Genomic DNA, 10,057 nt, shown 5'->3' on the forward strand with positions numbered 1-10,057 from the left:
ACAACATTGAAAACAATTGGCATTTCATTACAATCAGTAAATCAAGGTACATAAGACACCTGAAAACAAATTGTTACAATCAAACCAAATCATAGAAAAAAATTATGATCTACATTTATTTTTCAACAAATAATCCATGTATCCCATCCAGTTTAGATGGTTTTTTAAAAATAATGTAGGTACAGTATCATCCAACCTCTGATACATTCTCGAAGATGCTCAATTGATGAACAGACCCATGGACCGTCCACGGATAGACCTGGCTGGGCTGACCTCAACCTTCTGGGTCATCCATCTATATGGAAGATTAGATTTTAGCATGGTAAAAGAGTTGCAAAAACAGTGACTCGTAACTTCTGTTGGACTCTTGCATATGACTTTAGACTTGACTATTAAAACATTTAGTCAAGGATTGAATGAAAATATATATTTTTTTTAACAAATTGACCTTTGACCTAGAAGAGTCTAACCTGCAACGCAATGTTAACCTGCATGGATCATAACACACATCTGTTTCTGAAGAGAGAGACTTGAGATTTGACTCAGACTCGCCCTGTTGAGACTGGTGCTGAAAGACCTGTGACCCTTGACAGTGACATATCGATAAGACTGGCTGCATGTGCTGGATAAAAGCAACCTACACACAACCATGTCAACACAACTCTCATTAAAACATGTTTTCAACGTGAAATCACAACAAAAATGTCAGCGGATTTAGGTGAAAAGTTGGGTGAAAAAATACAAAATTCAGTCAACAAGTTTTTGCCCAATGCTCCGTTTTGATTTACCTTCAGACTGACAACTCCCTTGACCTCCATGCCTCCTATATAGTGAGGACCCGCCCAGTCTGCCCTATCTGCCTCCTCCTCAGAGGAAAACCTCACGTATCCCAACGCACTGGCACTCTTTGAGTCAGAGTTCTGTGGAGTCTTCTTGATCTGTTTTCAAAGGATGGACCATCACCATAACCAATAAAAACGCCAATAATCCAAGAAAATACTTTGATTTAAAGGGGTCAATCTGTGATAGCGACATCCATTTATGGACTTTTAAATTACTGATATACAGCCATTGATTCTTGATGAATATAACTTCTAAATACCTCATGAGATTAATTCAACTGTCTTACCCCATTAAAATGCAAAATATAAGCTTGTTTTACTCCACTGACTGCAGTGTAAAAAAGGTGGAGGGGTGGATGCTATGTTGTTTAAAACTACAGATTGCCCCTTTAAAAAGGTATGGTTTAGGCCTTATCCACGTGAGGCTAATATTACAATAATTGATATAATGACTTATCAGCCTACCGTGCATGCTGTAATGCTGCCCCACTGTCGGAATTAAGCTTGTAGGTATCCTTCATTTATGTTAGTGCTGAGATCCTTAATGACAAGCAAATGATCCTGTCCAACAGATACAAAATAAAGCCATTCATATTTTTATTTTAAAATTTAATCATAATAAAGTAACTATATTGTGTGTCTGTAATAGGAATACTATGAAAATACACTACATCCATTCATAGGCTACTAAGAACTACAGATGTCGGACCTTAATGTGATACTCCTGTTGTTGCAGCAAATCAAAGACTTTATTTGGCATAACTAAAAATGTCCATTAATTATAATCCACATTTCCTGTTGCTGCAGGATTATTTTCCTACTGTGACAAACTGGTCAAATTAAGATCCTACACCTGTAAGTGTGTTTTAGGATGGTCAGAAAAATAAGTGTTTGTTTACCAGTTTACACTTTTCGGCCAAATCAATCATGTTTTTTTTAGGGAGGGATATGTACGCTCTCCTTTGAGGCTCCATTTTCTCCATAACTAGAGGGAAACAGAATAAATCAATATTTCATTTCATTTAACCCTGTGAAAAGCTGTAGTCTTTGGATATTTGCTTCAGACAAAAACAAAATCGATCAGCGTAACTTCTTCTATGCTTTATAAAATATATAAAAAAATGTATCAGTCATAATTAACTTAACATGAAAATAACCTGTTAGAGCAAGATACAATTAATATTTCCTTTGTAGACTTTATTTTCTGCAATAAAAAACCTAAAATGTGATCTTTCACTAGAAGTATAATGATATATACACTGCTCAAAAAAATAAAGGGAACACTTAAACAACACAATGTAACTCCAAGTCAATCACACTTCTGTGAAATCAAACTGTCCACTTAGGAAGCAACACTGATTGACAATACATTTCACATGCTGTTGTGCAAATGGAATAGACAACAGGTGGAAATTATAGGCAATTAGCAAGACACCCCCAATAAAGGAGTGGTTCTGCAGGTGGGGACCACAGACCACTTCTCAGTTCCTATGCTTCCTGGCTGATGTTTTGGTCACTTTTGAATGCTGGCGGTGCTTTCACGTGAGACGGAGTCTACAACCCACACAAGTGGCTCAGGTAGTGCAGCTCATCCAGGATGGCACGTCAATGCGAGCTGTTTCAAGAAGGTTTGCTGTGTCTGTCAGAGTAGTGTCCAGAGCATGGAGGCGCTACCAGGAGACAGGCCAGTACATCAGGAGACGTGGAGGAGGCCGTAGGAGGGCAACAACCCAGCAGCAGGACCGCTACCTCCGCCTTTGTGCAAGGAGGGGCAGGAGAAGCACTGCCAGAGCCCTGCAAAATGACCTCCAGCAGGCCACAAATGTGCATGTGTCTGCTCAAACGGTCAGAAACAGACTCCATGAGGGTGGTATGAGGGCCCGACATCCACAGGTGGGGGTTGTGCTTACAGCCCAACACCGTGCAGGACGTTTGGCATTTGTCAGAGAACACCAAGATTGGCAAATTCGCCACTGGCGCCCACAGATGAAAGCAGGTTCACACTGAGCACGTGACAGAATCTGGAGACGCCGTGGAGAACGTTCTGCTGCCTGCAACATCCTCCAGCATGACCGGTTTGGCGGTGGGTCAGTCATGGTGTGGGGTGGCATTTCTTTGGGGGGCCGCACAGCCCTCCATGTGCTCGCCAGAGGTAGCCTGACTGCCATTAGGTACCGAGATGAGATCCTCAGACCCCTTGTGAGACCATATGCTGGTGCGGTTGGCCCTGGGTTCCTCCTAATGCAAGACAATGCTAGACCTCATGTGGCTGGAGTGTGTCAGCAGTTCCTGCAAGAGGAAGGCATTGATGCTATGGACTGGCCCGCCCGTTCCCCAGACCTGAATCCAATTGAGCACATCTGGGACATCATGTCTCGCTCCATCCACCAACGCCACGTTGCACCACAGACTGTCCAGGAGTTGGCGGATGCTTTAGTCCAGGTCTGGGAGGAGATCCCTCAGGAAACCATCCGCCACCTCATCAGGAGCATGCCCAGGCGTTGTAGGGAGGTCATACAGGCACGTGGAGGCCACACACACTACTGAGCCTCATTTTTACTTGTTTTAAGGACATTACATCAAAGTTGGATCAGCCTGTAGTGTGGTTTTCCACTTTAATTTTGAGTGTGACTCCAAATCGAGACCTCCATGGGTTGATAAATTGGATTTCCATTGATTTTTTTTTGTGTGATTTTGTTGTCAGCACATTCAACTATGTAAAGAAAAAAGTATTTAATAAGATTATTTCTTTCATTCAGATCTAGGATGTGTTGTTTAAGTGTTCCCTTTATTTTTTTGAGCAGTATATATTGTCTTACATACCAACAGAGGTCGTAGAGAAATACTTCCACCTGTTTGTTTGGTAGCCCTAAGAGCATTGCCTAGGAAAACCCATTATAAGATAGAATTCAACAGGTGGATTCGGGGTGGGTACAAGGTTTCTCTTCCTGCTTCCCAAGAAGATGTTGCAATCCTACTCTTGGCTTTCTACAAGTTCCATGTTACTCACCCTGCAGCATAACTCACATATTACTGGATTGAATTCCACAGAAATTTCTGAGTAAAAGGGCATTGTTCCCCCCTCCTCCCCATTGTGATATGTTGCCTCCTAGGAATGAATGTTAAATAACAATAGGAAATGATGAGGGTCATCTTGGGGTCATGATAGGGGCTGCACCAAATGATTGATGTATTATATTAATTGATTATGCTTATGTTGTATTAATAGAAGGGGAAGGGCTATAATACCCTTCCCCACTACATTTATAGGGTCCTGGACCACAGATTAGCAATATATGCATTATAAGGTTTAATACTGTTCCACAGTTCTTTCCTAGTCTCTGCCTCTTATAAGAAACGGTCTGAGCAGATGTGTGAGCTATTGCAGTCAAAACAGGGTGTCTGTGAGAAAGCGCCTCAAGGCTAAAAGAGATACATAGACACAGACTCCTGCAGGGGAGTAAATAGATAAGAGACAAGTCAGACACACCACTGTAAGCCACATGGGAATGGACAAGTACTGCTGAGCCCTTAGAAAACACAGGACTATTGTTTTCTCATGCAAGTTTGTATAACTGTATATGCATGGGCTTGGTCTCATGAGTAGAAGGTGTTGACGTAGGCAGTTACATCACTAGGGGTTGACTGCAAGCATATTAAAGCAACTTTTACCTTTTTTATTCTTACTCTTACTCTTTATTCTTACTCTGAAACATGCGTGCTGTGTTTACATTGTCATCTTATGACTGCAGTTGCATTAACCTCTGACATCTAGACATTCCGCTAGCGGAACACCTGCTCCAATATCCAATGATGGGCGTGGCGCGAAATACAAACTCCTCTAAAATCCGAAAACTTCCATTTTTCAAACATATGACTATTTTACAGCATTTTAAAGACAAGACTCTCGTTAATCTAACCACACTGTCCGATTTCAAAAAGGCTTTACAGCGAAAGAAAAACATTAGATTATGTCAGCAGAGTACCCAGCCAGAAATAATCAGACACCCATTTTTCAAGCTAGCATATAATGTCACAAAAACCAAAACCACAGCTAAATGCAGCACTAATCTTTGATGATCTTCATCAGATGACAACCCTAGGACATTATGTTATACAATGCATGCATGTTTTGTTCAATCAAGTTCATATTTTTATCAAAAACCAGCTTTTTTACATTAGCATGTGACGTTCAGAACTAGCATACCCCCCACAAACATCCGGTGAATTTACTAAATTACTCACGATAAACGTTCACAAAAAAACATAACAATTATTTTAAGAATTATAGATACAGAACTCCTCTATGCACTCGATATGTCCGATTTTAAAATAGCTTTTCGGTGAAAGCACATTTTGCAATATTCTCAGTAGATAGCCCAGCCATCACGGCTAGCCATTTAGACACCGACCAAGTTTAGCCCTGACCAAACTCCGATTTACTATTACAAAAGTTTGATTACCTTTGGTGGTCTTCGTCAGAATGCACTCCCAGGACTGTTACTTCAATAACAAATGTTGGTTTGGTTCAAAATAATCCATCGTTATATCCAAATAGCGACGTTTTGTTCGTGCGTTCAAGACACTATCCGAAGAGTAAATAAGGGTCACGAGCATGGCGCAATTCGTGACAAAAGATTTCTAAATATTCCATTACCGTACTTCGAAGCATGTCAACCGCTGTTTAAAATAAATTTTTATGCCATTTTTCTCGTAAAAAAGCGATAATATTCCGACCGGGAATCTGCGTTTAGGTAAACAGACGAAAGAAAACAAGGCATGGGGTCGACGCGGGCTGTGATGCCGGGCTATCTACTGAGAATATTGCAAAATGTGCTTTCACCGAAAAGCTATTTTAAAATCGGACATATCGAGTGCATAGAGGAGTTCTGTATCTATAATTCTTAAAATAATTGTTATGCTTTTTGTGAACGTTTATCGTGAGTAATTTAGTAAATTCACCGGCAGTGTTCGGTGGGAATGCTAGTCACATGCTAGTCACATGCTAATGTAAAAAGCTGGTTTTTGATATAAATATGAACTTGATTGAACAAAACATGCATGTATTGTATAACATAATGTCCTAGGGTTGTCATCTGATGAAGATCATCAAAGGTTAGTGCTACATTTAGCTGTGGTTTGGGTTTATGTGACATTATATGCTAGCTTGAAAAATGGGTGTCTGATTATTTCTGGCTGGGTACTCTGCTGACATAATCTAATGTTTTGCTTTCGTTGTAAAGCCTTTTTGAAATCGGACAGTGTGGTTAGATTAACGAGAGTCTTATCTTTAAAATGGTGTAAAATAGTCATATGTTTGAAAAATTGAAGTTTTTGCATTTTTGAGGAATTTGAATAACGCGCCACGGGATTACACTGGCTGTTGAGTAGGTGGGACGCAAGCGTCCCACCTAGCCCATAGAGGTTAAAGCAGACCACCATAGTCCCTGTGCCAAAGAAAGCGAAGGTAACCTGCCAAAATGATTACCGCCCCATAGCACTCACATCAGTAGCCATGAAGTGCTTTGAAAGGCTGGTCATGGCTCACATCAACAGCATCCTCCCGGATACCCTTGACCTACTCCAATTCCCATACCGCCCCAACAGATCACGCAATCTTAATCACACTCCACACTGCCCTTCCCCACCTGGACAAAAATAACACCTATGTGAGAATGCTGTTCATTGACTACAGCTCAGCGTTCAACACTATAGCACCCACGAAGCTCATCACTAAGCTAAGGACCCTGGGACTAAACACCTCCCTCTGCAACTGTATCATGGAATTCCTGACGGGCCGCCCCCACGTGGTAAGGGTAGGCAACAACACGTCTGCCACGCTAATCCTCAACACTGGGACCCCTCAGGGGTGTGTGCTTAGTCCCCTCCTGTACTCCCTGTTCACCCACGACTGCGTGGCCAAACACGACTCCAACACCATCATTAAGTTTGATGACGACACAACAGTGGTACTGTAGGCCTGATCACCGACAACAATCAAATCAAATGTATTTATATAGCCCTTCGTACATCAGCTGATATCTCAAAGTGCTGTACAGAAACCCAGCCTAAAACCCCAAACAGCAAGCAATGCATGTGAAAGAAGCACGGTGGCTAGGAAAAACTCCCTAGGAAAAACTCCCTAGAAAGGCCAAAAACCTAGGAAGAAACCTAGAGAGGAACCAGGCTATGAGGGGTGGCCAGTCCTCTTCTGGCTGTGCAGGGTGGATATTATAACAGAACATGGTCAAGATGTTAAAATGTTCATAAATGACCAGCATGGTCAAATAATAATAATCATAGTAGTTGTCGAGGGTGCAACAAGCACGTCCGGTGAACAGGTCAGGGTTCCATAGCCGCAGGCAGAACAGTTGAAACTGGAGCAGCAGCACGGCCAGGTGGACTGGGGACAGCAAGGAGTCATCATGCCAGGTAGTCCTGAGGCATGGTCCTAGGGCTCAGGTCCTCCGAGAGAAAGACAGAAAGAGAGAAAGAGAGAATTAGAGAGAGCATATTTAAATTCACACAGGACACCGGATAAGACAGGAGAAATACTCCAGATGTAACAGACTGACCCTAGCCCCCCGACACATAAACTACTGCAGCATAAATACTGGAGGCTGAGACAGGAGGGATCAGAAGACACTGTGGCCCCATCCGATGATACCCCCGGACAGGGACAAACAGGCAGGATATAACCCCACCGACTTTGCCAAAGCACAGCCCCCACACCACTAGAGGGATGTCTCCAACCACCAACTCACCGTCCTAAGACAAGGCCGAGTATAGCCCACAACGATCTCCGCCATGGCACAACCCAAGGGGGGGGCGCCAACCCAGACAGGAAGACCACGTCAGTGACTCAACCCACTCAAGTGACGCACCCCTCCCATGGACGGCATGGAAGAACACCAGTAAGCCAGTGACTCAGCCCCTGTAATAGGGTTAGAGGCAGAGAATCCCAGTGGAAAGAGGGGAACCGGCAAGGCAGAGACAGCAAGGGCGGTTCGTTGCTCCTTTCCGTTCACCTTCACACTCCTGGGCCAGACTATACTTAATCATAGGACCTACTGAAGAGATAAGTCTTCAGTAAAGACTTAAAGGTTGAGACTGAGTCTGCGTCTCTCACATTGGTACGCAGACCATTCCATAAAAATGGAGCTCTATAGGAGAAAGCCCTACCTCCAGCCGTTTGCTTAGAAATTCTAGGGACAATTAGGAGGCCTGCGTCTTGTGACCGTAGCGTACGTGTAGGTATGTACGGCAGGACCAAATCGGAAAGATAGGTAGGAGCAAGCTCATGTAATGCTTTGTAGGTTAGCAGTAAAACCTTGAAATCAACCCTTGCCTTAACAGGAAGCCAGTGTAGGGAGGCTAGCACTGGAGTAATATGATCACATTTTTTGGTTCTAGTCAGGATTCTAGCAGCCGTATTTAGCACTAACTGAAGTTTGTTTAGTGCTTTATCCGGGTAGCCGGAAAGTAGAGCATTGCAGTAGTCCAGCCTAGAAGTAACAAAAGCATGGATTAATTTTTCTGCGTCATTTTTGGACAGAAAGTTTCTGATTTTTGCAATGTTACGTAGATGGAAAAAAGCTGTCCTTGAAACAGTCTTGATATGTTCTTCAAAAGAGAGATCAGGGTCCAGAGTAACGCCGAGGTCCTTCAGTTTTATTTGAGACGACTGTACAACCATCCAGATTAATTGTCAGATTCAACAAAAGATCTCTTTGTTTCTTGGGACCTAGAACAAGCATCTCTGTTTTGTCTGAGTTTAAAAGTAAAAAGTTTGCAGCCATCCACTTCTTTATGTCTGAAACACAGGCTTCTAGCGAGGGCAATTTTGGGGCTTCACCATGTTTCATTGAAATGTACAGCTGTGTGTCGTCTGCATAGCAGTGAAATTTAACATTATGTTTTCGAATGACATCCCCAAGAGGTAAAATATATAGTGAAAACAATAGTGGTCCTAAAACGGAACCTTGAGGAACACCGAAATGTACAATTGATTTGTCAGAGGACAAACCATTCACAGTGAGACAGCACATAGGGAGGAGGTCAGAGAACTGGCAGTGTGGTGCCAGGACAACAACCTCTCCCTCAATGTGAGCAAGACAAAGGAGCTGATCGTGGATTACAGGAAAAAGGCGGACCGAACATCAACGGGGCTGTAGTGTAGCGGGTCGAGAGTTTCAAGTTCCTTGGTGTCCACATCACCAACGATATATCATGGTCAAAACACACCAAGAGAGTCGTGAAGAGGGAACGACAAAACCTATTCCCCCTCAGGAGACTGAAAAGATTTGGCATGGGTCCCCAGATCCTCAAATGGTTCTACAGCTGCACCATCAAGAGCATCCTGACCGGTTGCATCACCGCCTGCTATGGCAACTGCTCGGCATCTGACCGTAAGGCGCTACAGAGGGTAGTGCGTACGGCCCAGTACAACACTGGGGACAAGCTTCCTGCAATCCAGGACCTATATAATAGGCGGTGTCAGAGGAAAGCCCATAAAATTGTCAGAGACCAGAAGGCTCCTTAACAGCTTTTACCCCCAAGCCATAAGACTGCTGAACAATTAATCAAAATGGCCACCGGACTATTACATTGACACCCCCCTCCATTTGTTTTGTACACTGCTGCTACTCTCTGTTTATTATCTATGCATAGTCACTTCACCCCTACCTACATGTACAAATTACCTCTAACCTGTACACCTACACACTGACTCTGTACCGATACCCCCTGTATATAGCCTCGTTATTGTCATTTTATTGTGTTACTTTTTATTATTTTTTACTTTTGTATATTTGGTAAATATTTTCTTAACTCTTCTTGAACTGCATTGTTGGTTAAGGGCTTGTAAGTAAGCATTTCACGGTTCGGTCTACAACTGATGTATTCGGCGCATGCGACAAATAAACTTTGATTTGACATGTCAGTAATGTTAGGTGACATGTCAGTAAGACAAATGTATTAAATGAAATGCATAGACAGTGCCAATTTAATATTAACTGAGTACAAAGAAGAAAAATACAACCAACATAATATAGTATACTGAAGAAAAATATAAACGCAACATGTAAACTATTGGTCCCATGTTTCATGAGCCAAAATAAAAGATCCCAGAAATGTTCCATATCCACAAACAGCTAATTTTGAGTACAAATTTGTTAACATCCTTGTGAGCATTTCTCCTTTGCCAAGATAATCCA

The 10,057-nt window shown here is 42.5% G+C and overlaps 1 pseudogene; it reads right to left on the reverse strand.

Moving 5' to 3' along the window:
• Window positions 1–274: 274 nt before the first annotated feature.
• Window positions 275–1,825, reverse strand: LOC106606446 (heterogeneous nuclear ribonucleoproteins A2/B1-like; annotated as a pseudogene).
• Window positions 1,826–10,057: the final 8,232 nt, after the last annotated feature.

This window comes from Salmo salar, chromosome ssa03 (genome assembly GCF_905237065.1).
Source record: "Salmo salar chromosome ssa03, Ssal_v3.1, whole genome shotgun sequence".
NCBI lineage: Eukaryota > Metazoa > Chordata > Actinopteri > Salmoniformes > Salmonidae > Salmo > Salmo salar.